The following is a 26,780-nucleotide window of genomic DNA, read 5'->3' as shown; positions in this document are numbered from 1 at the left end:
GTGCAGCAGGAGCTGTGGCGCTCGGGGGAGCAGCTGCGAGAGGGATGCTCGGGAGGGGATTGCTCTGCTGCTGCGTTAGAACAGGCAGCAGGTAACTACCCAGCTAATACCCAGTGTAGACTGGCACTTGCCTCACATGCTGGTGCAAGAGCTCACCTTCTCCAGTTATCCAGCTAGGAGTCACGCCAAAGGCCCCTCTGCCCAAGAGGACTTTGCTTCCTCCAGCCACCCAGCCAGGCAGCTTTAGCTCCTTTTGATGGAGCCCTTGGGCTGCAGCCTTGCTGCAAATTTCCCTTTGCTTTTTGTTGTCTTTTGGGGTTTGTGTGTTTGGTTTTTGGTGGTTTGGTTTTGTTTGGTTAGTTGATTGGTTTTTTGTTGTTGTTTTTTTTTTTTTTTGGGGGGGGTTGTTGGTTTTGTTCTGGTTTGGTTTTTTTTAAAGCAATTATGCATCAAGAGCTCACTGTACTGCTGCCTACAGAAAGAGGCTGAGGGAGCTGGGGCTCTGCAGCCTAGAGAAGAGAAGGCTTCCAGGAGACCTTGGAGTGGCCTTGCAGGATCTGAAGGGGGCTGCAGGAGGGCTGGGGAGGGACTAGTGACAAGGGCTGGGAATGAGAGGAGGAGGAGGAATGGGTTTGAACTGGCAGAGGGGAGATTGAAAGTGGATGTTAGGAAGAAGTTGTTTGCAGTGAGGGTGGTGAGACACTGGCACAGGTTGCCCAGGGAGGTTGTGGAGCACAGAAGCACAGAATGGGATCAAAGACTTTTCTTCACCAGACCAAACACCCCCAGGCCCCTCAGCCTCTCCTCAAAGGACAGTGCTCCAGCTTCTTAATCACCTTTGTAGCCTTCCCTTGGACTCTCTTCAGCAGATCCTTGTCCCTCTTGAACTGGGGAGTCCACAACTGGATGCAGTATTCCAGGTGGGGCCTCACTAGGGCAGAGTAGAGGGAGAGGAGAAGCTCCCTGGATCTGCTGGACACACTCTTCTTAATGGCCTCCAGGATCCCATTGGCCTTAGCCTCAGGGGCACCTCTCCTCTTCCCCTCTCATCAATGGACACAGTACTTAAGCAGACTTCAGCACCAGGCACACACTTCACACCATTCCCTTGGCAAGTGGGAGAGTTCCAAGGATCAAGTCACTGAAGCAAACTCATGAGAGCAAAGGCACAGAAATTCCAATTAATGCTGGTTGGCATCACACAAATTGCTCTTTATTTTTCTGAAGGAGATGCTAGAAAAGGCTCTTCAAAGGGATTGTTTGACAGCTTCATTTATACATTTCTGTAATTGTAGCCCCCAGAGTTCTCCCTCAACCTTCTTTATTTCCATTCTCACACACACACACAAAAAGGTCGTGGATCTTTTTTTGTCTGCAGAGAAATAGAGTTTATATCTCAGAGTTATTGAACAGAATGAGGATCAGGATGAGCCTAGTAAACAGCACAAAAGAGCCCCAGAGTTTGTGCTTAGGAGAGGAGGATATATCACATGCAGAAGAACCCAGACACTCACACATCACCTGAATTTACTGACTCTGGGGGTGCTGTGTCTGTAGCTCTCCCTTGGCAGAAACAACTGAGAGTCTGATCCACAGAGTCACAGCACCATGCAGGCTGGCAGAGCCCCTCAGGGTCACTAAGTCCCATCTAGAACCCTACTCTGTAAGGTTCCCCTGAAACCATAGCCCTAAGCACCACATCCAAAAGACCCTGAAACACAGCCAGGGTGAGTGACTGCTCCACCTCCCTGAGCAGCTCACTCCAGTGCCTGACTGAATTGAAGTATTAGAACAACATCCCTGAAGAGGCAAACTGCCACTGGCAGTACCTCACTGTGCACTGGGAGCAGCAACCTCCAGTCCCTAGCAATGGTCTATCCTACAAATCAATGTGGAACAAGACCTGCCTTGCCCCTCTCTCTGGGATAATGAATTGTTTAGCCAACCCTGCTGTCCTCTTTCCCCTTAGTCCCACATCTTTGTGTGGCCAGAAGGAAGCTCCTTCACCATCTAACCAGACCACCAAGATTCACCTTAAACCACATCCCCAAGCACCACAGCCAAACCACCCTGAAACACAGCCAGGCTGGGGGACTCCACCACCTCCCTGGGCAGCTCATTCCACTCCCTCACCACTCTCTCCAGGAAAAAGGTTTTCCCAATGTCCAATCTAAACCTCCCCAGCCTCACCTTGAGGCCATTCCCCCTTGTTCTGTCTGCAATCCTCTGTGAGCAGAGCCCAGCAGCAGCCTCTCCACAGTGTCCCTTCAGGTAGCTGCAGCCAGCCATGAGCTCTGCCCTCAGCCTCCTCTGTTTCACACTGCCCATCCCCAGCTCCCTCAGTCATCAGTTTCTCATGTCCAGGAAAATCTCAAACCATCCACTTTAAGCAGAAGGAAAGCATCTTGCTCATAAAGCAGCTGGGCCATGGTAGCCTACAGAATCACAGAGTGACAGAACCTTAGACATTGGAAATGACCTCCAGAGATCCTCCAGTCCAACCCCCTGCCAAAGCAGCATCCTCCAGGAATGCATCCAGGTGGGACCGGAAAGGCTCCAGAGAAGGAGACTCCACAGCCCCCCTGGGCAGCCTGCTCCAGGGCTCTGGCACCCTCACTCCAAAATTTCTCCTCCTGTGGAGCTGAAACCTTCTCTGTTCCAGTTTGCATCCATTGCTGCTTGGCTTATTGCTGTGCACCACCCACAAGAGCTTGGCCCCCTCCACTTGACCCCCAGCCCTCAGCTATCGATAGACATTGCTCAGATCCCCTCTCAGCCTTCTCTCCTGCAGACTGAACAGCCCCAGGGCTCTCAGTCTCTCTCCAGAGGGGAGATGCTCAACTCCCCACTCATCCTCAAAGCAGAGCAATCATCCACAGTGCAGGCAAAGCTTCAGCATTCAGTCTTTTGCTACTCGGTGCAGGTGCACAGTTTGGACACAGTTTACAGTATGGACTCAGTGCATAAATGTTTATTAGAGTTTCATAATTGTGCTCTCCCTGTGTGGCTCACCCAGGTGGGGCTCGAAGCTGTCCCTGCTCCCCAGGCTGGTGCTGAATAAAGCGGACAGCGAAGCGCAGCGCTGAGGCTGAGCGGTGCCAAATGAACTGAGATGTACAGACACTTACGTCTGCCTCTCTCTGCACCACAGAGAGCTGTCAGGGAGTATTTGCAAGACAGAAAGAGAGCATCTCCAAGGAGCTACTCTCTCACATCTTCTAACAACACTGCAGATTTGTTTCAAGTTGAAACCTTCCTCACCTGATACCTCTTCAAGGAGTGTAAATAGAAGCAAACAAGTTTTGTAATGACAAACGCTGCCTTCTGCATCCCAGTCCTATCCCTTCTTGGTTACAGCAATCTGCACCAAAAAAATGCCTAAAAACAAACAAAAAAACAAGCCCATGAGCCACTGGAGTCTTCAGATGCTCCTCATATTTAAGATTTAGCAATACAGACCCAGAGCAAAGTGTTGCCAGCAGGGCAAGGGAGAGAATTCTGCCCCTTTATTCTGCTCTCCTCAGGCCTGGACTACTGAGTGCAGTTCTGCAGCCCCCAGCACAAGCAGCACATGGAAGTGTTGGAGCCAGTCCAGAGGAGGCCACCAAGATGCTGAGAGGGCTGCAGCAGCTCTGCTCTGAGTACAGGCTGAGAGAGTTGGGGCTGTGCAGCCTGGAGAAGAGAAGGCTTGGAGGAGAGCTTGGAGTGGCCTTGCAGGATGTGAAGGGGGCTCCAGGAAGGCTGGGGAGGGACTATTGACAAGGTCTGGGAATGACAGGAGGATGAGGAGGAATGGGTTTGAAGTGGCAGAGAGGTGCTTGAAATTGGATGTTAGGAAGAAGCTGTTTGCAGTGAGGGTGGTGACAGACTGGCACAGGTTGCCCAGGGAGGTTGTGGAACACAGAAGCACAGATCAAAGATCAAGGATCCCATTCTGTGCTTCTGTGCTCCACAATCTCCCTGGAGGTGTTCAGGGGCAGGTTGGATGAGGCCTTGAGTGACCTGAGCTCCCTGAGCACCCTGTTCCAGTGTTTCACTACCCTCTTGGTGCAGAACTCATTCCTAATATCCAATTCAATCCAATCCAATGTTATCTCCATTCCCATCCTTCCAGCTGGGGCAGAGGCTTCCAGACCTACTGAGCTGCAGCACGAAGCTTCTCGTGGCACACTGAACCCTAAGCTCTTAACGAATCTCTTCACCAGCACGTGGGAAAACAGCCTCAATGCAATCCACTCTGATACACGCTCAGAGTGGTGACTGTGTGCACTCCCTCAGCTCAGGACTGGTCTGAAAAGGGAATCTGAAGCACATTAAGCAGCTTCCAATCTTTGTACCTGAGTCTGACAGCTGAAGATTAATGAGTGGCTGCAGAAAGCCCTCTGCTTTGCACCTGCCAAATGACAGCAAAGAGGGAGGTGGTGCCTGGCTGCTGCTGCAGCAGCACTGCCAATGCTGCCTTCAGATGCACCTTACAGATTGCTAACAGCTCTCAGTGAGCAAGAAAAAAGAGTGAGGAGATGCAAATGGGCACCGTGACAGAGCACTGATGTAGATTGGGAATCCTGGAAAGCAGAGACCGGGTGGATGTTTAAAGAGGAGAGCCTCAACGTTTGCCAGAAGGCAAAGGCTGTGCAAGGAAATTGCTGTTTACCCAACACAGACAATTCATCTTCAGCCTCTGTCTTGGTGTCCTTTTAAGTTAATGCAATACACTAAGAGAGAAAAAGAAGTAAAGTCTTAGGGCAAAAGAGAATCATAGAATCAGTCAGGGTTGGAAGGGACCACAAGGATCAGCCAGTTCCAGCTCCCCTGCCATGCCCAGGGACACCTCACACTAGATCAGGCTGTCCACAGCCTCCTCCAGCCTGGCCTTAAACACCTCCAGGGATGGGGCCTCAACCACTTCCCTGGGCAACCCATTCCAGGCTCTCACCACCCTCATAGTGAATGACTGCATTGTCATAAAACTATGTTTAATGCAAATGAAGAGTGGGTGAAGCAATCTTTTCCCTCTGGAGCCAGGTATTCTTTCAGCCCTGCTCAGCCCAACACAGAAAGGGGTTTTACTTAGGCAAATAAAGTAGATGAAAGCAGCCTGGGATGCTTACTCTGTGTCTTCTGCTGGCATGTGATTACACAGAGCATCTTCATCCCTTCTTTCTGCAGTCTTCTTCAGCACTCTTGCACAAGAACAGCCCCAATTTGCGTTCAGCACGGCTTACTACATTAGGAAGCAAATGAGAGTCCCACTCAGGGGTAGAAAATTGATGTGCAAAGCTATCTGACATGTTTATAGCAGCATTTAATTATTTAATCAATTTAATAACAGAATATTTAAAGCAGCATTAAAAAGAAAGAAACAGAAAACTCAGTGGGCATGACCAAGGCAGTCTATAAATCACACAGTTTGCTTCTCCATTTTCATTCTTCAATTACATCCTGTGAGCTAATTGGCCACACCTGATGGGAATATAGGATGTAGGCAGGCTCTAACAGGTGGAGCCATCAGATCTTCACAAGGAAATTAATTTGCAGAGCTGCCATTGCCCTTCTCGTGCATACAGATCCAGGCTTGCACACATGGCCAAGCCAGCAGCCCTGAGAGCTGCTAACTGTGGCTACAGCCGAAGGACACCAGGCACACTTCATTCTGTGCCAGGCAAGGAGAGCCCTGCTCCTGCTTTGCCCTTCCTACTGCCTTCCACAGGAGCTTTGGGATCTTCAGATGTGCTCTTGCTTGTGTTTCTGCTTGATTTCGGAGGCGAGGAAATCAACTGCCTTGTCTGCCACTGCTCACACACTGCTGTGCACACACAGCCTTGTCTGCCACTGCTCACACACTGCTGTGCACACACAGCCTTGTCTGCCAGTGCTCACACACTGCTGTGCACACACAGCCTTGTCTGCCACTGCTCACACACTGCTGTGCACACACAGCCTTGTCTGCCAGTGCTCACACACTGCTGTGCACACACAGCCTTGTCTGCCACTGCTCACACACTGCTGTGCACACACAGCCTTGTCTGCCAGTGCTCACACACTGCTGTGCACACACAGCCTTGTCTGCCACTGCTCACACACTGCTGTGCACACACAGCCTTGTCTGCCAGTGCTCACACACTGCTGTGCACACACAGCCTTGTCTGCCAGTGCTCACACACTGCTGTGCACACACAGCCTTGTCTGCCACTGCTCACACACTGCTGTGCACACACAGCCTTGTCTGCCACTGCTCACACACTGCTGTGCACACACAGCCTTGTCTGCCACTGCTCACACACTGCTCTGTGCACACACAGCCTTGTCTGCCACTGCTCACACACTGCTGTGCATACACAGCCTTGTCTGCCACTGCTCACACACTGCTGTGCACACACAGCCTTGTCTGCCACTGCTCACACACTGCTGTGCATACACAGCCTTGTCTGCCACTGCTCACACACTGCTGTGCACACACAGCCTTGTCTGCCAGTGCTCACACACTGCTGTGCACACACAGCCTTGTCTGCCACTGCTCACACACTGCTGTGCACACACAGCCTTGTCTGCCACTGCTCACACACTGCTCTGTGCACACACAGCCTTGTCTGCCACTGCTCACACACTGCTCTGTGCACACACAGCCTTGTCTGCCACTGCTCACACACTGCTGTGCATACACAGCCTTGTCTGCCACTGCTCACACACTGCTGTGCACACACAGCCTTGTCTGCCACTGCTCACACACTGCTGTGCACACACAGCCTTGTCTGCCACTGCTCACACACTGCTCTGTGCACACACAGCCTTGTCTGCCACTGCTCACACACTGCTGTGCATACACAGCCTTGTCTGCCACTGCTCACACACTGCTGTGCACACACAGCCTTGTCTGCCACTGCTCACACACTGCTGTGCACACACAGCCTTGTCTGCCACTGCTCACACACTGCTGTGCACACACAGCCTTGTCTGCCAGTGCTCACACACTGCTGTGCACACACAGCCTTGTCTGCCAGTGCTCACACACTGCTGTGCATACAGCCTTGTCTGCCAGTGCTCACACACTGCTGTGCACACACAGCCTTGTCTGCCACTGCTCACACACTGCTCTGTGCACACACAGCCTTGTCTGCCACTGCTCACACACTGCTGTGCACACACAGCCTTGTCTGCCACTGCTCACACACTGCTGTGCACACACAGCCTTGTCTGCCACTGCTCACACACTGCTGTGCACACACAGCCTTGTCTGCCAGTGCTCACACACTGCTGTGCACACACAGCCTTGTCTGCCACTGCTCACACACTGCTGTGCACACACAGCCTTGTCTGCCACTGCTCACACACTGCTGTGCATACACAGCCTTGTCTGCCACTGCTCACACACTGCTGTGCACACACAGCCTTGTCTGCCACTGCTCACACACTGCTCTGTGCACACACAGCCTTGTCTGCCACTGCTCACACACTGCTGTGCATACACAGCCTTGTCTGCCACTGCTCACACACTGCTGTGCACACACAGCCTTGTCTGCCACTGCTCACACACTGCTGTGCACACACAGCCTTGTCTGCCACTGCTCACACACTGCTCTGTGCACACACAGCCTTGTCTGCCACTGCTCACACACTGCTGTGCACACACAGCCTTGTCTGCCACTGCTCACACACTGCTGTGCACACACAGCCTTGTCTGCCACTGCTCACACACTGCTGTGCACACACAGCCTTGTCTGCCACTGCTCACACACTGCTCTGTGCACACACAGCCTTGTCTGCCAGTGCTCACACACTGCTGTGCACACACAGCCTTGTCTGCCACTGCTCACACACTGCTGTGCACACACAGCCTTGTCTGCCACTGCTCACACACTGCTCTGTGCACACACAGCCTTGTCTGCCACTGCTCACACACTGCTGTGCACACACAGCCTTGTCTCCCAGTGTTCCCCCATTCAAAAGCACTTTGTTAGTTTCCAAACTGGACAGGAACTGTGTCAAAATCCCTAAGGGTGGTTGCCACAAGACCCAGTGAGACTCTTGGGTGCAAGGAGTGCTGCTGAAGCAGTTATCAGCTCGTTCCATCAAGACTAAATTCCTCCCATCAGGCAGCTGAGGTTGTGACTTGCAGAAAGCAAGGATCTGGCCCTGGGAAACTCTGAGAGGCATTCAGATTACCTTTGTGAGTGGGGTACTGCTTGTCTGAAGCCCCTGGTGCTTCTGACATGCATTACATGGGTGCTGCTTGGCCCCTGGAGCTGGTGACTTGTCCATGAGCTGGCTCTCCTCCAGCAAACATCAATGCCTGGCCTGCAAATGGGGCTTGGGAGAGATCAGGAAGCTCTGAAGAAAGCCTCTCCCAAGGCAAACTGTGACTGAATGTTTTTCAGTGAGCTGTTAAAATCAGCACATGAAGGCAGTGCTGCGTGCAAGGTATCCTGTGCTGCTCCTGGGGACCCACACGTCTTAAGGAGATGAGCTGGAGCTGAAGGCTTGTCGGGATTAGTTAAATTTCAGAGGCTACTTCAGGAGCAGAGTGTTTAGTTAAAGCACCTTAAGTTCCTGCTGCAGGCTGTCCTCTCAGCAGCTCAGCACAAGGAGCTGGCCAACAGCTGGCCAGCCTGGAACGAAATCTCTGTCCTGACCGAAAAATGCCTTTCTCCTTTGCCCAGCATTGCTACTCTGGAGCAGGACTGCAGCAGAGCTCTCAAGTCCTTCAGAGAAAGAACAGATGCGAGGTGAGCGATTGCAGCCCAGACACAAGGACTGCAAGTTGCTTGTGGTGTCTGACCCCCACCACCTTCCGTGCCCCTGGCAGAGCTTCTCAGCTCATCCAGGCTGCAGCTCTGGGCTCCTCAATTCGAGAGAGCTGTTGAGGTGCTGGAAGGTGTTTGGAGCAGGGCAGCAAGGCTGGGGAGGGGCCTGGAGCACAGCCCTGTGAGGAGAGGCTGAGGGAGCTGGGGGGGGTGCAGCCTGCAGCAAAGGAGGCTCCCTCCAGACACTGCAAGGCCACTCCAAGCTCTCCTCCAAGCCTTCTCTTCTCCAGGCTGCACAGCCCCAACTCTCTCAGCCTGTGCTCAGAGCAGAGCTGCTGCAGCCCTCTCAGCATCTTGGTGGCCTCCTCTGCACTGGCTCCAACACTTCCATGTCCTGCTTGTGCTGGGGGCTCCAGAGCTGCCCCCAGGACTGCAGGTGGAGTCTGAGGAGAGCAGAGCCAAGGGGCAGAATCCCCTCCCTTGCCCTGTGCCCACACTGCTCTTGCTGCAGCCCAGCACAGGGTTGCTGCCTGGGCTGCACTCACACATCCTCCTGACCACATCCACCCTTGTGGCTACCTTGTGATACATGCAGGTTATCTGTTAAAAGCTAATCAGGCTTTATAACCAGATTCCCACCGAGCTTTGGAGCACTTGCAGCAGGGAGCCAAGGGCTGCCTTTTTCCATCTGAAGAGTGTGAACAGGCAAAGGAATCCATTTGGAGGCTGAATTTGCAGCGGCTGCAATGAAGCCCTTTTGTTTTTGAAGTTCAAAATGAGATGCAGCACAGCCAAGAGAACTTGCTAAATTATCTCCTGTGCTTAATTAATGGCAAACAGAAATGACTGCAAGTGATAAATCATCCAGAGCCAGGAACACAGAGTGAAGCCTGACATGATGTCTCTGCTCCACACCATTAAGCTTTTGTCACAGCTTTGGGGGTTAGAGACAGAGCATCAGTCCTAGCTTCCAACCAGCTCCTCCTCCTCGTTGCTCCAGTTGAGCTTTTGGATTTGCTTGTGAGTTGCCCTTCTTATGCAGAGAGCTTAGCACAGATTCCATTTTCTCTTGTTTACATTTTCATGTCGATTCCCCCCCCCCCCCCTCAATGTGCAGTTCTGAGGCTGCTCAATGACACTGCTGTTAATGGCACAGATTCCACCACTGTTCCACAACACTGCCTGGCTCTTAAAAACGTGAAGTGCCCATTTTGCAGATGCTCTGACAGCCTCACACTCTTATCCCTGCCTCCACGCCGCAGTCAGACAGAACCTTGAGCAAAAGGGATGTCGAGGGACCAAAAACACCTGAACTAATTCCATTCAAGGTCTTCTCTCCCCCATCTCACTGCTCAGCCACAGGGTGGTTAGCTGCAGTCCTGTGGCTGCAGCCAAACTGTATCCCAAGAGCTAAATAACTCTGGGAGAGCAGATGTCACCCAGAATTGGTCCCCACTTTATTGCTGGGGAACTGTCTGGTGTCACTGGAGGTGGCCAGAACAAGCCTGGCTGTCGACACAGGCTGGGGGATGAGGTGGTAGAGAGCAGCCCTGTGGAAAAAGGACTTGGAGGTGCTGATGGATGAGAAGCTGGACGTGAGCAGCTGGTGTGAGCTTGCAGCCCAGAAGGCAAATCACAGCCTGGACTGCTTCCAAAGCAGTGTTGCCAGCAGATCAGAGAGGGGATTGTGCCTCTTTTCTCTGCTGAGACCTCACCTGCAGTGCTGCATCCATCCAGGTCCAGAGCCCTCAATATAGGAAGGACACATATCTGATGGAGCACATCCAGAGGAGGCCATGAGAATGCTCAGGGTGTTGGAGCAGCTCTGCTACCAAGGCAGGCTGAGGGAGCTGGGGGTGAGCAGCCTGGAGAAGAGGAGACTCCAGGGAGACCTCATAGCAGCCTGCCAGTACCTGAAGGGGCTACAAGAAGGCTGCAGAGAGAATGTTTGCAAAGGGCTGCAGGGTCAGGAGGAGGGCAATGGCTTCAAACCAGAGCAGAGCAGATTGAGATTGGATGTTAGGACCAGGTTCTGCAGCATGAGGGTGGTGGAACACTGCAACAGGCTGCCCAGGGAGGTATTTGTGGCTTCATCCAACCTGGTCCTGAACATCTCCAGGGAGGTTGTGGAGCACAGAAGCACAGAATGGGATCTTTGATCCCATTCTGTGCTTCTGTGCTCCACAACCTCCCTGGGCAACTTGTGCCAATGTCTCACCACCCTCAACCTGTGCCAGTGTCTCACCACCCTCACTGCAAACAACTTATTCCAGATACAGGCACTTGGCAGAAGGTTACTTCAGACACAAACAACCTGGCAGGATTTTAGTCATTCTAAAATGCAATTCAATTCTTCATAAAACTACAGTTGAATATATCTATATTAATTTTTTGCCCCATATTTTCCCCACACCTCCATCTCATTTTTTTTTTTGTGGTTGCAAATGTAGCAAAGGCAAAGGGAGGGAAGTGACATAGTCTGGATCACTCCCTGCAGCAAGATGTAAACACTTGATTTTTGTCCTACTGACAAGGCTATTTTAGGCTTTAATTATGTGAGTTGTCCTTGCTCATTAGCCATACACTACTGAAGTGCAACAGAAAAATGATTCATTGCTGACACATGGCATTTCATGAGCAGCCATTCATTAGCAAAGCAGCACTTGGATAGAATCATAGAATCATAGAATCAGGCAGGTTGGAAGAGACCTCCAAGATCATCCAGCCCAACCTAGCACCCAGCCCTGGCCAGTCAACCAGACCATGGCACTAAGTGCCTCATCCAGTTTTTTCTTGAACACCTCCAGGGATGGTGACTCCACCACCTCCCTGGGCAGCCCATGGGGCCTCCAGAGATCATCCAGTCCAATCCCTGCCAAAGCAGCATCACCCAGAGCAGTCCACACAGGAATGCATCCAGGTGGGTTTGGGAAGGCTCCAGAGAAGGAGACTCCACAGCCTCTCTGGGCAGCCTGCTCCAGGGCTCTGGCACCCTCACTCCAAAGAAGTTTCTCCTCCTATGAAGCTGGAACCTTCTCTGTCCCAGTTTGCATCCATTGCTTCTTGGCTTCTTGCTGTGCACTCTATAGAATTTTCCCCTCATGTTGTGGTTGTGCTGTTTTGATGCTAATTGGAATATTTTAATGAGAGAAGTTAGATTACAGGCTGTGAAAAGCAAACAATGGTGATGAAGTTTCATTCCTTAACTTCCAGCTGGCTGAGTCTTGTCTGGATGAAATTCAGTGTGTGGGGAGCGAGTGACACCCCGAGCCACTACAAATGTGAAACCTTCTCTGTCCCAGTTTGGATCCATTGCTCCTAATCTTGTTGCTGTGCACCACCCAAAAGAGATTGGCCCCCTCCACTTGACCCCAGCCCTCAGCTATTGATAGACATTGCTCAGATCCCCTCTCAGCCTTCTCTTCTCCAGACTAAACAGCCCCAGGGCTCTCAGTCTCTCTCCAGAGGGGAGATGCTCAACTCCCCCACTCATCCTGTGGCTCCCTGCTGGACTCTCCCCAGCAGGTCCCTGTTTCTCCTGAACTGAGGAGCCCAAAGCTGGACACAGTATTGCAGCTGTGGCCTCGCCAGGGCAGAGCAGAGGGGGAGAGGAACCTCCCTAGCCCTGCTGGCCACACTTCTAATCACTTCCAATCTATCACCCTCTGTCTTTATAGGGTAATAACCATGCTGGTTTGTTTGGTTCTCTTTAAAAGGAGAGGGAGCTCTAAAAGGCAGAGGACCAGAAAAGGCCTTTCCATGCCCTGGCAGGGAACCTTTTCTGCTAACACAAAGGCACTTCAGTTTGATAAACCTCTCTGCCACGAGAATCAATGGAATTAATGAGTTGTCAATTCTGCCACAAGGCCAGGACAAACCTCTAGTTTATTTTCCAGTCCCAAGGAGTGGAAAATCAAACTTCCACAACAAGAGAGCTTTGTGGTCCCTTTCCTGGTTGGTAAATGAGGCATTTATCCACAGGGCAGCCCTACAAAGCTGGAGAATGTCATTTGCTGGAAAGCAGTCCCCAGGAAAGGGCTTTAGGGCACTTTGCCAGCTTGTGTGGTGAGCTCTGTGTGTCGCTGTCCTGCAGGTACCCTGCTTAAGAGCTGCCTTTACCCGGACAGATGTGGAACTCGTGCTGGCTTCACCACGGGCTGCTTATGCACTCAGCATAGATTTGCAGCTACCCAAAGCTGCAGGCTGTTCAACCAGGAGAGCACAGAAATCAGCTCCTCGGTTCGAAGTCACTGCTGTTCTTCTCAGCTGCAACACCAAGTTCACCTCTGGGGCTTTCCTTTCAAAGCAATGCTGTGTAAAGGAATGTGCACTGGTAGGTGACCAAGAGCAATTTATTCATCCTGTTGTAGCTAGGCTAAGTTTTGTCACAGGTAAAGAGTCCAGCACAGAGCCACACAGATGCTGAAGGCAGTGGAAGATCTTCCTTAGGAGGAGAGCCTGAGGGGGGACCTCAGCAATGGTTCTGAAGATGTGCAGGTGAGTGGCAGGAGGCTGGAGCCAGGCTCTGCTGGGTGATGCCCAGTGCCAGCACAAGGGGCAATGGGTGGCAGCTGAGGCAGAGGAAGTTCCATGTGAACCTGAGGAAGAATATTTTCCCTGTGAGGATGGCAGAAGCCTGGCAGAGGCTGCCCAGGGGGGCAGTGGAGTCTCCCTCTGTGGAGCTATTGCAGAGCTGCCTGGGTGTGATCTGCTGCAGGTGCTGCTGCTGTGGCAGGGGGGTTGGAGTGGCTGAGCTGTGAAGGTCCCTTCCAGCCCCTGACATTCAGTGATTTGAACACATGCACACAGAGCACTGCAAACATGCTCATGTTCTGCCCTGACTGCTACTGAGGCAAAAGCATGGCAGGACAGTCTCACATTTCCTGATTTATCAGAGCAGCTCAGTGCAGCTTCTCTTCCTACTGCAAACATCCTATGTGACCTTAGGGATCTCATTTACTCCATCTGAGCTGCAGCTCTCTGTGAGACTGAACAGAGCATGCAGCACTGAGAGCCAAAGGCAGCACTCCAGCACACTACTAATGTGAGGACCTTTCCCAACCTGGATGCTTCTGTCATGCTCTTAAATCTGATGAGGAGTGACTGAAGGAGCTGGGGATGGGTAGTGTGAGGAAGAGGAGGCCGAGAGCAGAGCTCATGGCTGTCTGCAGCTACCTGAAGGGACATTGTAGAAAGGCTGCTGCTGGGCTCTGCTCACAGGGGATTGCAGACAGGACAAGGGGGAATGGTCTCAAGCTGAGGCTGGAGTTGGAGCTGGCTGAGCTTTGAGCTCCCTTCCAACCTAACCCATTCTGTGGTTCTGTGTCTCAAACACGGTGAACTCTGAAGTTACTCAGCCCAAGCCAGAAGTCACAGCAGGAGAAGTAGTCTGAAAATGTGAAGCAGGATGAAATTACAGCAGGGGCAAAAACTGCACCAAGGCTTCTGCCTCGGGTACGTTCCCAATGCCTGTGTCTGGGCTATGCATGGTGAGTTGCAAAGGGAAAAGCACAGCTGCTAGGAAATCAAACTAGATTAAGCCCCAAAGAAAGGGAATATGAGACTCAGAGCTGAAAGGTTATAGATGTTTCTATTCCACCTCCCTCCTGGAATTCCCTGAATGCAGACAACTGAGGCGGATCCTGCGGAGGTCCCATGGGTACCTGCATTGTTTCTCTTCTCTGTTTCTGACGTTTATATCCTTATTTTCAGCTGTGATATAGGAACTAATGTTCTGAGAAGCCAGATCTGCCACTGAGCATCTATATATTTGCTGGCCATATCCTAAAGAAAGCAGCATACATTCCCCCAGCCTCATCTTTAGGAGTGATTGAGGAGGTGTTGTTATTCACTGGTCCGTCTGGGAGTTGGGTTTTGGGCTGGGGCTTTTTCTCCGTGTGTGTCTGTCTCTTTTTATGACACTGTTTTGTTTAAACAACAACAAACCCGAATAAGAAAGGATAGCAGAGACTTCCAGCAGTAAATCACCTGCTACCATTTACATGCACGCAGCAGAGCTGCGAATATGCCTCCCTTTCCCCCTCTGGGTTGCAGATTTGATCTTCGTTCTGAATTCAAGACATAACCTGACCTTTATTTTCTTAGTCTGCTGTGACCTCTGGGACAGAACCAATAGATTTGTGTTTTTTTCCCCCATGAAAGCCAATTCAGATGTAAATTGAGCTGGATACAGCAGCTGGATGCTTTGTGCGAATGAAGTGCGAACACACAGCTCTCGCTCGGATCATTTGCACACAAGCACAGAAACATTCAGACTGGCAAAGCCCCTCAGGGTCACCAAGTCCCACCCAGACCCCTATTCTACAAGCTGCACCCTAAACCGTAGCCCCAAGCACCACAGACAAATCACATCCAGGGTTGGAGACTCCACCACCTTCCTGGGCAGCTCATTCCAGTGCCTGACCACCCTTGGCAGCAAAAAAATCTCCCTAATGTCCAATCTAAACCTACCCAGTGGCAGCTGGAGGCCATTCCCTCTTCTTCTATCATTAATTACCTGTGAGCAGAGCCCAGCACCAACCTCTCCACAACCTCAGCTTGAGGCCATTCCCCCTTGTTCTGTCTCCAGTTCCCTGTGAGCAGAGCCCAGCAGCAGCCTCTGCACAGTGTCTGGGCAGGTAGCAATGAGGTCTGCCCTCAGCCTCCTCTCTTTCACTCTACAGCTTGGCTGTAGGACTCTCAGCTTCACTCTTCACTCCCTTAGTGATGCTTTTGTCATTTTCTATACCAAGCTGCCTCACCCTGAGATGTCTTTTTCCAGCCATGAGCTCTGCCCTCAGCCTCCTGTTTCACATTAACCATCCCCAGCTCCTCACCAGATTTATTCTCCAGGCCCTGCATGACTTTGCAGAAGAAAAATGAATTATGACCAACAAGGACACTTCACCCACTGCTAAAACCAGAACTGCACTCAAGCAAGTAAGTCTAAGTAGAATCAGTCAGGGCTGGAAGGGACCACAAGGATCAGCCAGTTCCAACCCCTCTGCCATGGGCAGGGACACCCTAGTTCTTTGCAGTGAGGATGGTGAGACACTGGCACAGGTTGCCCAGGGAGGTTGTGGAGCACAGAAGCACCCAATGGGATCTTTGATCTTTGATCTTTGATCCCATTGGGTGCTTCTGTGCTCCATAACCACCCTGGAGATGTTCAAGGCCAGGTTGGATGAGTCCTTGAGCAACCTGTTCTAGTGGGAGGTGTCCCTGCCTATGGCAGGGGGTTGGAACTGGCTGAGCTTTGAGCTCCCTTCCAACCTAACCCATTCTATGGTTCTAAACTATAACAGTGTGGGCAGAGGACCCCAGATATTGTCACCAGCTCCCTCCTAGGTGGTAAAAATGAAGGGCATCGGATTTAAAGGAGAGGCAGCAGCAAACCAAACCAAACCAACACAAAAAAACCACACCACAAAAAAAACCCCATCCAAAACAATTAAGAAGATTTAAATGCCATGACCCAGAGGCCATTTCATTAGTGGCTTCTTAATTATCCAGTTTCTTCCATCCCATTCTGTGAGCAAAAACAAATCAAACCCAGCCACAAAGCCGCGGTTAAAGCATTTCAGCAGCTGAAAAGTGCTGGTTCAGGATCTCTCCCTCCCTCCTCCCTTTGTTTTTTTTTGGTTGTTATATTATTTTGTTGGCCTATAAATACATCCATACAGTTTCATTAAAGGCAGGATTCAAGGCAGTGGCAGCAGCAGTGGGAAATGGGTTCAGCTGACGAATTGCACAGTGAGCACTGGGAGTCTTCCCCACAGCTTCTCCCAACGACACTGCAGGCTTGGCAGTGCTTCTCCAGGGGAAAAAACACAAGCCAAAAGCAAACCCCAAAGCAGATCACACAATCTACAGGCTGGGGACAGAGTGGCTGAGAGCAGCCAGGCAGAGAGAGACCTGGGAGTGCTGGGAGAGAGGAGCTGAACAGGAGGCAGCAGTGCCCAGGTGGGCAGCAGAGCCAATGGCATCCTGGGCTGGCTCAGGAGCAGTGTGGGCAGCAGGACAAGGGAGGTTCTTCTGCCCCTGTGCTCAGCACTGCTCAGGACACACCTGCAGTGCTGTGTCCAGTTCTGGGCTTCTCCATTCAAGAGAGATGTTGAGGTGCTGGAAGGTGTTTGGAGCAGGGCAGCAAGGCTGGGGAGGGGCCTGGAGCACAGCCCTGTGAGGAGAGGCTGAGGGAGCTGGGGGGGTGCAGCCTGCAGCAGAGGAGGCTCAGGGCAGAGCTCATTGCTGTCTGCAGCTGCCTGCAGGGAGGCTGTAGCCAGGTGGGGTTGGGCTCTGCTGCCAGGCAAGCAGCAACAGAAGAAGGGAACAGAATCTCAAGCTGTGCCAGGGCAGGTTCAGGCTGGATGTGAGGAGGAAGTTGTTGTCAGAGAGAGTGATTGGCATTGGAATGGGCTGCCCAGGGAGGTGGTGGAGTCTGTGTCTGGAGATGTATCAGAGGAGGCTGCATGAGGCACTTGGTGCCATGGTTTAGTTAGTTAGCAGGTGTTAGGTGATAGGTTGGATTTGCTCTTGAAGGTCTTTTCCAACCTGGTTAATTCTGTGATTCTGTGATTCTTTCTACCTCTGAACCCAGACAGCAGAAGCTGCAGCAGTAGCAGCTCAGACTTGCTGGGCACCATATCTGAGGGCTCCAGCCCTCTGCTCATCCTCATGGCTCTTCTCTGGACCCCTTCCAGCACCTCCAGATCTTTCCTGTAAGAGAGGCTCCAGAATTGGATGACCTGCAGAGCCCAGGCAGGTTTTGCATCTGGGTTGACTCATGGAAATGACACTTTGGGATGCTTTAGGGTCTTCTTTATGGAAGTCTTCTACTGCCACTTAGTATGAAATACCCAGGGATTGCATCAGTGCTGGTCAGCCTCTCAAAGAGGTCACTGCTCTTTCTCCATGACCTTAACAGTGGACCTGGGGAGCTGAAAGCTTTTCTGGTTGCATGCAGGCTGGATATTAAATGAAATTGGAGAGACTCTCTGAAGTGCCAGTGAAGAGGGAATGAGCACTTAGATTGTGGGAAATCTTGAGGGCTGTTTGAATGTGCTATCAAAACTAAGAGTAGTCCAAAAAGCATCACCTCTACAACCCAAAATGTGCCACTCAGTGCATCTCAAGCCTTTGCCTAATCCAAGGCAGCCCTCTGAGATCAGTCACACTGGCTGCAGGAACACCTGCCCCAGGCTGGAGATGCTGGAATCTGTGTGGTCCCTCAGCTGGAGCCAGCCTGCTGGTGGATCCCCCCAGAGCCCCATTTGGAGGCAGGCGCCAGCAGCTGCCTGAGGAACTTGGCATGGCTGCCTCTTTGTGCTGGAGGTGGCAGCAGCAGTGACAAGAACATCAGTCTCACTGAGCTGGAATGCCCTGTCCTGGGAGCTCCTCGTCTGGCATGGGTTTCAAACATGGAAAGAAAATGCTTCTACTCCAGATAACATCGAGAGCAGAACTGCAGAGGGAGGGGAGAGGAGGCTGTTTCATCTTGTGGAAGCTTCTCCTTCAGGCAAGCTCTTCTCAAGGGTGGCAAATAACTCCACAGTGCCTGTGGTTTGACTACCTACCCTCTGCCAGTGTCCAGACTCCACAGAAGCACAGAAAGGGTCAGCTTGGCAAAGCCCCTCAGGAGCACCAAGCCCAGCCCAGATCCCTGCTCTGCAAGCTGCACCCTAAACCATAGCCCCAAGCACCACAGACAAACCACAGCCAGGCTGGGGGACTCCACCACCTCCCTGGGCAGCTCATTCCACTCCCTGACCATTCTTGCCAGGAAAAAAATTCTCCCTAATGTCCAGTCTGAACCTACCCAGCCTCAGCTTGAGGCCATTCCCCCTTGTTCTATCACTAATGATCTGTGAGCAGAGCCCAGCAGCAGCCTCTCCACAACCTCCCTTGAGGTAGCTGCAGCCAGCCATGAGCTCTGCCCTCAGCCTCCTCTGTTTCACACTGCCCATCCCCAGCTCCCTCAGTCTCTCCTCATCAGATTTATTCTCCAGACCCTTCCCCAGCTCCCTTGCCCTGCTCTGCACAGAATCACAGAATGCTGAATCTTCATTCCTGGTGAACCTAAAAGAAGTTCACCAGTATAATTGTGTCCTGAACCTCCACAGCATCATAGAGACCACGGAGAGTCAGGGGCTGGAAGGTACCTCCAAAGCTCATCCACTCCAACCCCCTGCCACATCAGCATCACCTGCAGCAGATCACACAGCAACACATCCAGGCAGCTCTGCAATAGCTCCACAGAGGGGGACTCCACAGCCCCCCTGGGCAGCCTCTGCCAGACTTCTGCCACCCTCACTCCAAAGAAGTTTCACCTCCTGTGGAGCTGAAACCTTCTCTGTCCCAGTTTGCATCCATTGCTCCTTGGCTTATTGCTGTGCACCACCCAAAAGAGCTTGGCCCCCTCCACTTGACCCCCACCCCTCAGCTATTGACAGACATTGCTCAGATCCCCTCTCGGCCTTCTCTTCTCCAGACTACACAGCCCCAGGGCTCTCAGTCTCTCTCCAGGGAGGAGATGCTCAACTCCCCACCTATCCTGGTGGCTCTCTGCTGGACTCTCTCCATCAGGTCCCTGCCTCTCCTGAACTGGGAGCCCAACACTCAGTAGAGATTTCTCTCTTGCACAGCCAACTCCTCAGCGTCCTCAGTGTCCGTAAGGACACCACTTAGCGCCGTTACGAAACAGCCTAACATATGCCCATTACATAAACCCCTATGCAGGCAGTGGAGCTAGAAGCTGTGCCCTGATGTTAATACTGCTGCAAATACACATCTCTGTGTGTGCATACATGGTGGGCAGGGGGCTGTAGACATACAGCAAGTGCATGTGGAAAGCCAGCCCACCGCTGCCAGCTGCACTGCTCTGCAGCCACACCGCCAGGGAGCCACCTGGCACTCACAAGGAGCAGATTTGCAGGTGTGCTAGCTGACACACTGAACGCTGCCAGCAGGATCTGGGCATCCAAAGCCCATATGGAGCTTCAGGAGTCTTTGCTTTGAGACTCTCTGGCTGTGTGGTCGACCTGCATTAATCCCTCGTTAGATATGGCTGCAGGTTGCCGTCAGCTTCTCGTCTCTTAGCTGTGAGGAATTGGATGTGCACAGGGAGCGCTGGAAGTAGATTATCTTTGAGGTCCCTTCCAACCTGGCCCGTTCTGTGACTCTGTATGAACCTCTGTTCATCAACAGATTTGCCCAGGCAGCACAGGTGTGGGTGCAAATGGCACACACACCTCCCAGCCCGACACGTCAGTCTTTACCTCCTAACCTGCTGCTTACTCCCTGAACAACCAACCAAACAAAGCCAATTAACAAAAAGCTTTTCCCCAGGCTCCCCCTGGAGCAAGCTCCAAAATACACTGCTGGTTTACCCCGATGAAATCTTGAAATAACAACAAGCCAAACCCTCAGATGAACTCCCTGGGCCCGAGCAGCTCTGGTTTAATTTGCCACAGTCCTTTTGTGGAGCTGCTGCGCCGGGGAAAAGCAGCAGATCTTGATCTTGGGCTCTAACAGATGGCCCAAACAAGCTGACAGTAATAGCATCTGACATGTGTTGTTCCAATGATCTCTCTAACTGGGAGAAGCATGCAAGCCTTGCATCCTGTGTGCTGCTGCAGACTGTTATTTTTGGCATGCTTCTGCTGGCATATGCTGCCAGGAGCCACTCACAGCAGCTTGCATCTCCATCACACAGCAAAGGAGGGGGGGAAAGGCAGAGTACCCCTGGGACACGGCTCTGGGGAGGCTGCACCTTGGGAACTGTGCTCAGCTTTGGGCACCTCAAAAATGTGGAGGTGCTGGAGCCAGTGCAGAGGAGGGGAAGAGAGCTGGGGAAGGGCCTGGAGAGTAAATCTGATGAGGAGAGACTGAGGGAGCTGGGGATGGGCAGTGTGAAACAGAGGAGGCTGAGGGCAGAGCTCATGGCTGTCTGCAGCTACCTGAAGGGACACTGTGGAGAGGCTGCTGCTGGGCTCTGCTCACAGGGGATTGCAGACAGAACAAGGGGGAATGGCCTCAAGCTGAGGCTGGGCAGGTTGAGATTGGACATTAGGACAAAGTTTTCCGTGGAGAGAGTGGTGAGGGAGTGGAATGAGCTGCCCAGGGAGGTGGTGGAGTCCCCCAGCCTGGCTGTGTTTCAGGGGGGTTTGGCTGTGGTGCTTAGGGCTATGGTTTAAGGTGAATCTTGTAGGGTTCTAGGTTGGACTTGGTGCTCCTGAGGGGCTTTGGCAGCCCGCATGGGAGGGACTTTTTAGGGTGTCAGGGAGTGATAGGACTGGGGGGAATGGAACAAAGCTGGAAATGGGGAGATTCAGCCTGGATGTAAGGAGGAAGTTGTTCAGCATGAGGGTGGTGAGAGCCTGGCAGGGGTTGCCCAGGGAGGTGGTGGAAGCCTCCTGCCTGGAGGTGTTTAGGCCAGGCTGGCTGAGGCTGTGGGCAGCCTGCTCTAGTGTGAGGTGTCCCTGGGCATGGCAGGGGGTTGGGACTGGCTGATCCTATGATTCTATGAGGTTGCAAGGAGTGAGCTCTCCAGAGCTCCAGCTACTGTTTGCTCTACATTTACCAGAGGAGCTCAATCCATCACCTGCCTGCAGAGGAGAGCTGATGCTTCCTTATTCCTTTTCTGTATCATTGCTTTCCTCTCCTGTGCTCTTCCCTCCTGTGCTCTTCCTTCCCTGCTTATCCCAGCACAGCCTTTCCAATCCTTTGGCTAAAAGACTCAGCCATAAAGCAAGTGGCAGTGATGCTGAGTGAAAGCAAGGAGTGCAGAGATGGAACTTCATTGAGATGAATGGGCTGGAAAGGTTCATGCCTTTCTGTTAAGGCTGTCTGCAGACTCAGACAAACAAAATACACCTTGGGAAGATGGCTAGGGCTGGGTGCTAGGTTGGACTGGGTGAGCTTGGAGCTCTCTTCCAACCTGGTTGATTCTATGATTCTGTGATTTTCTGGGCAAGCAGAATGGTTAGAAATTCATTTGTTTTATCAGGAGCTTAGGTTTGGTGTTCTGGCAGAGTCTTGGACACAAGGAATTTATTTTACATGCAATTACAGTGAAAAATATATACACAGAATTCCTCCCTCCAGATCCCTCTTGTCCCAGGGGCTCCAGCACTGCATGCAGTACTTCAGGTGGGGTCTCAGCAGTACGGAGCAGAGGGGCAGGATCGGTTGGGCTCTGCAGCCAGGCAGCCAGCAACAGAACAAGGGGACACAGCCTCAAGCTGTGCCAGGGCAGGTTCAGGCTGGATGTTAGGAGGAAGTTGTTGTCAGAGAGAGTGATTGGCATTGGAATGGGCTGCCCAGGGAGGTGGTGGAGTGGCTGTGCCTGGAGGTGTTGAAGCCAATCCTGACTGGGGCACTTAGTGCCATGGTCTCGTTGATTGAACAGGACTGGGTGCTAGTTTGAGCTGGGTGAGCTTGGAGGTCTCTTCCCACCTGGCTGATTCTGTGATTCTATATTGAGCTTCTCATCCACCAAGTCAGGTGTCTGCACTTTGCCTAAACCATATTTTCATCCCCTTCAATTTGGCACTGATGCCCACATTCAGACACAGGTATTCTCCTGCCAACTGGATAGTACTTAATTAACTCCCACATTACCAGAAAATTGACAGCTTGATGTCATGCTTGGTGACATCAAGGTTGATAGTTAGTGCCTATCTCTTCCATAATGAGACTGGTAATTTATTCAGCTCCTGGTGAAAGACAGCAAACAGGCAAGATTAGGCTTGTGGAAGATGCAAATGTTGCTGTGAGAAGCAATCAAGGCACACTCCAAGGAGCCTTTTGCTAGCAGGAGCAATACTTTGGTTTGCAACCCAAGCTCTGCTTGGATGCCCATCCAGCATCTGACAATCATGAAGCTGCTCTAGCTGGCATGGGCTCTCTCAACATCAGCTGGCCAGGAGCTTGCAGGGCTCCTGTCCATTGCATTTATTATCTCCTGATTATTCTACTTACAACTCACTTTTCCCCAGGGAGTCCTCTAAGCACCCCCCTGGCTGAGCTGCCGCGGAGTGACTGAGCGCAGCAGTTGTGCCGCGGAAGCTCCTACTGTCAGCCCGTGCCTGGGGCACCCCAGAGCCTGCACTGGCAAGCTGTTAGTTTTCACCTACAATTATCACCAGGGCTTGGGATCTGCTCCTCTGCAAGACACTTCTCTCCCCAGGTGCTCAGGCTGTCACAGTGGCGCTCAGCAGATGTGCTCAAGCTGTCACCTGGCCAATTTAAGAGCGAGCAGGACCTGCTTGCAGTGATTTCTGCTGAAGAGGGCTTCAAGCTCTGGGAGATTTTTCCCTTAGCCTGAACAGAGAGGTAAAATTCCCTGCACTCTCTTGACTTCTTTCTATGAGTACCTCAGAAAACCTAACGAGGCTTTTGCAGTGCTGAGGGATAGCAGTGGTAAAGATCAGGTGTGCAGGCAGTGTTTGGGAGCTGGAAAGATCTGAGGTCCCTTCCAACCTAAACCATTCTATGGTTCTATGATTATTCAAAGAATCACAGAATCAGTCAGGGCTGGAAGGGACCACAAGGAGCAGCCAGTTCCAAGCCCCCTGCCATGCCCAGGGACACCTCTCACTAGAGCAGGCTGCCCACAGCCTCATCCAGCCTGGCCTTAAACACCTCCAGGCAGGAGGCTTCCACTACCTCCCTGGGCAACCCCTGCCAGGCTCTCTCCACCCTCATGCTCAACAACTTCTTCTTAACCTTCAGGCTGACTCTCCCCATTTCCAGCTTGGTTCCTGTGATGGTTTGGGGGTTACCCCGCCCCCCCACACTTTTGAATTTGCCCCAGCTAACTCAGACGGACCCTGGGAATATAGATGAAGCAATTTATTTACAGCTAGCAGAATTTACAAGCAGCTATTTACAATATATACAGTTATATACAATTATATACAGAAATATACAAAGGATAAACAATATGAAAACACAACTCCCCTCCCAGAAACCTGAGTCCCCAGGAGGGGCTCTCAAACCACCCCAACACCTCCCCCCGGCCCTCTCAACCTTACCCCAGTTCTCAGGAAGAAAAGAGGTGCAGCCAAGAGGTTAGGGAGCAAGGTTAGTAGGAGCAGGGTTAATGAGATGTGACCAGGTCTAAGGCAAAAGCAAGAGTGAGAAACAAAATGGAGAAAAAGTCTTTCTTCTTCCCAGAGTTCTCAGCGTGACTGTGAGAGAAGTAGACACAGTTGTTTTTAATTCCACTGCCCGTTATCTAGTTCTGTTACCAAAACACTCCAGCTTGCTTCAAACTAGCACAATCCACCCCTTGTCTACTTCGCTCAGAGTATCGCTAAGAATCATCCAATCTAATCTAAACCAATATTTACACTAAAACAATATATACAAGTTCAGTTCACACTTCAATCAGATGTAGGTGATTCAAAAGCTCAGAACAGGGACTCCCAGGTGATGTTGGGTTCGTGCTCACATACTGTAGATTCTATCGTAGATTCTCTCAGTGTTGGGCGCCGATGTTATCTAGAACAGAAAACTCCTAACAACTTGAATTTAAACTCTCTCAGCTAAAGTTAAATTTCTCTGTGGAATACACTGGATTTCACCATTCTCCTGCATTACCCAGTATGTATGACCAGGACCTTCAGCAGAAACCACCCCTCGGACAGGTTTCCCTTCGCCCGAAGGAGAAAATACCCAAACAGTTTTCCCTAACAGATTCTTTTCACGTACAACAGGAACTTTATCACCATCTACTGTTTGGACTAAATCTGATTGTGCAGGTCCTGCTCTGTTTACTGAACCTCTACTATTTACCAACCAGGTAGCTTGTGCTAAATGTTTGTCCCAGTTTTTTAGAGTTCCACCCCCCATGGCTTTTAGGGTGGTTTTCAGCAAACCATTGTAGCGTTCAATCTTCCCTGAAGCTGGTGCATAGTAGGGTATGTGATAGATCCATTCAATACCATGCTCTTTGGCCCAGTTTTTCACAAGATTGTTCTTGAAATGAGTACCATTGTCTGACTCGATTCTTTCTGGAGTTCCATGTCTCCACAAGATCTGTCTCTCCAAACCAACAATGGTGTTATGTGCAGTAGCATGTGGAACTGGATAGGTTTCCAACCATCCAGTGCTGGCTTCTACCATCGTCAACACATACTGCTTGCCAGAACGAGATCGAGGTAAAGTGATGTAGTCAATCTGCCAGGCTTCTCCATACTTGTACTTTGACCATCTCTCACCATACCATAAGGGCTTGATTCGCTTAGCCTGCTTAATAGCAGCACAAATGTCACAGTCATAGATGACTTGGGTGATAGCGTCCATGGACAAGTCAATTGACCTATCACGAGCCCATCGGTATGTTCCATCTCTGCCTTGATGTCCAGATGAATCATGGGCCCACCGAGCTAAGAACAGCTCACCTCGGTGTTTCCAATCAAGGTCAATGTCAAGATCAGAGTTGGTATCAACTTGAGCAATCTTAGCAGCTTGATCTGCCTTCTGGTTATGTTGATGTTCCTCAGTTGATCTACTCTTAGGCATGTGTGCGTCTACGTGCCGCACCTTCACTGGAGTTTTCTCCAGCCGTGCATCAATGTCCTGCCATAGATCAGCACACCAAATAGGCTTTCCTTTCCTCTGCCAACCATTCTTCTTCCAGTCCTTCAGCCAACCCCATAGAGCATTGGCTACCATCCACGAGTCGGTGTAGAGGTAAAGGATAGGCCAATTCTCACGTTCAGCCACATCAAGAGCAAGTTGAACAGCTTTTACCTCAGCGAACTGACTGGATTCTCCTTCGCCATCTTTCGTTTCGGTAACTCTCCTGGTTGGACTCCAAACCGCTGACTTCCATCTTCGCTTGTTCCCAACAAGACGACAGGAACCATCTTTCTCGAAGACTTCCTCAGCAGTTTGGCCCCACACAATGATGTCGTCGATGTACTGGATGTGCTCTGGAGCTTTACCTTTCTCCAGTGCATTGTGGATGACTGAGTGACAGATGGTTGAGCTGTGTTTCCACCCCTGAGGCAAACGATTGAACTGGTACTGGATTCCTCTCCAGGTGAATGCAAACTGAGGCCTGCACTCCTTTGCTGATTCCCTTGTGTATTCCTTCCTAACTTCCCTGACCTCTCTGAGTGGATCCTTGGAGCCTTGGATGTCATCTTCCTCCTCTTCCTCCTGTTGTTCTGGTGGCGCCGGGCCTAACACAATCTTCCTCATAGCATTCCTAAACTCATGGGAACCATCCTCTCTCTTGGCAGCTAACCTCACAGCACTCCTCTCACTTGAGTATTGTTGTCTCAGCACATCTACAAGGTCTCGCAGACTAACTGCCTCCTCCTCCTCTCCTTGCTGCTGATCACTAGAGGTCCCATCTCTTACATCCTCCTGCGAACCACTCTTCATCTTAGCTTTTGCCTTAGCAGGTGCCAGAAGGGCCTGAGCAGCAACAGACTTGGATGTGTTTGCTGGAGGATTTGAATCTTTAGGTGTCTGACCTGGAGGGTTTGAATCCTTAGGAGTCTGACCTGGAGCATTTGAATTATTGGAGGTCTGACTTGGAGCATTTGAGTTCAGATCTGCCTTGCTTTTAACAGGAGGATTTTGGTTCTGGTCTGCTGGCTGGGGGTTCGAATTGGCTGAGCTGGTGTCATTAGGATTTGGACTGACTGGGCTAGCGTTACCAGCATTAGTAGTATTGTTTGCCTGTCCTCCTGGGATGCCTGCCAACCCTGAGGTGTTATCATTTTTGCTGGGAACATTCTGATTTTGGGTACCTGCCTGTCCTCCTAGGGCTCCTGCTGAACTCTGCCCGTTATCATTGTTTACGTTAGTGGCAGGAACACTGGCTGTGGTCCCAGCACTTGGAGAAGGAGGGGCAGAGGCTGGCAAGGGGGAAGCCGATAACTGTGTTCCCTTGTTTTGCTGTGAAAGAGACTGCTTCTGAGACACAGAATTTTTCCTAGCTCTTACAGAAGCTGGTTTTGAATTTTTCACAAATAATATCAAAATTAATATGAAAATTAAAATCATAAGAGCCAGATTACTGCA

This window comes from Pogoniulus pusillus, chromosome 27, assembly GCF_015220805.1.
Source record: "Pogoniulus pusillus isolate bPogPus1 chromosome 27, bPogPus1.pri, whole genome shotgun sequence".
Taxonomy (NCBI): domain Eukaryota; kingdom Metazoa; phylum Chordata; class Aves; order Piciformes; family Lybiidae; genus Pogoniulus; species Pogoniulus pusillus.
This window is presented reverse-complemented; position numbering follows the sequence as displayed.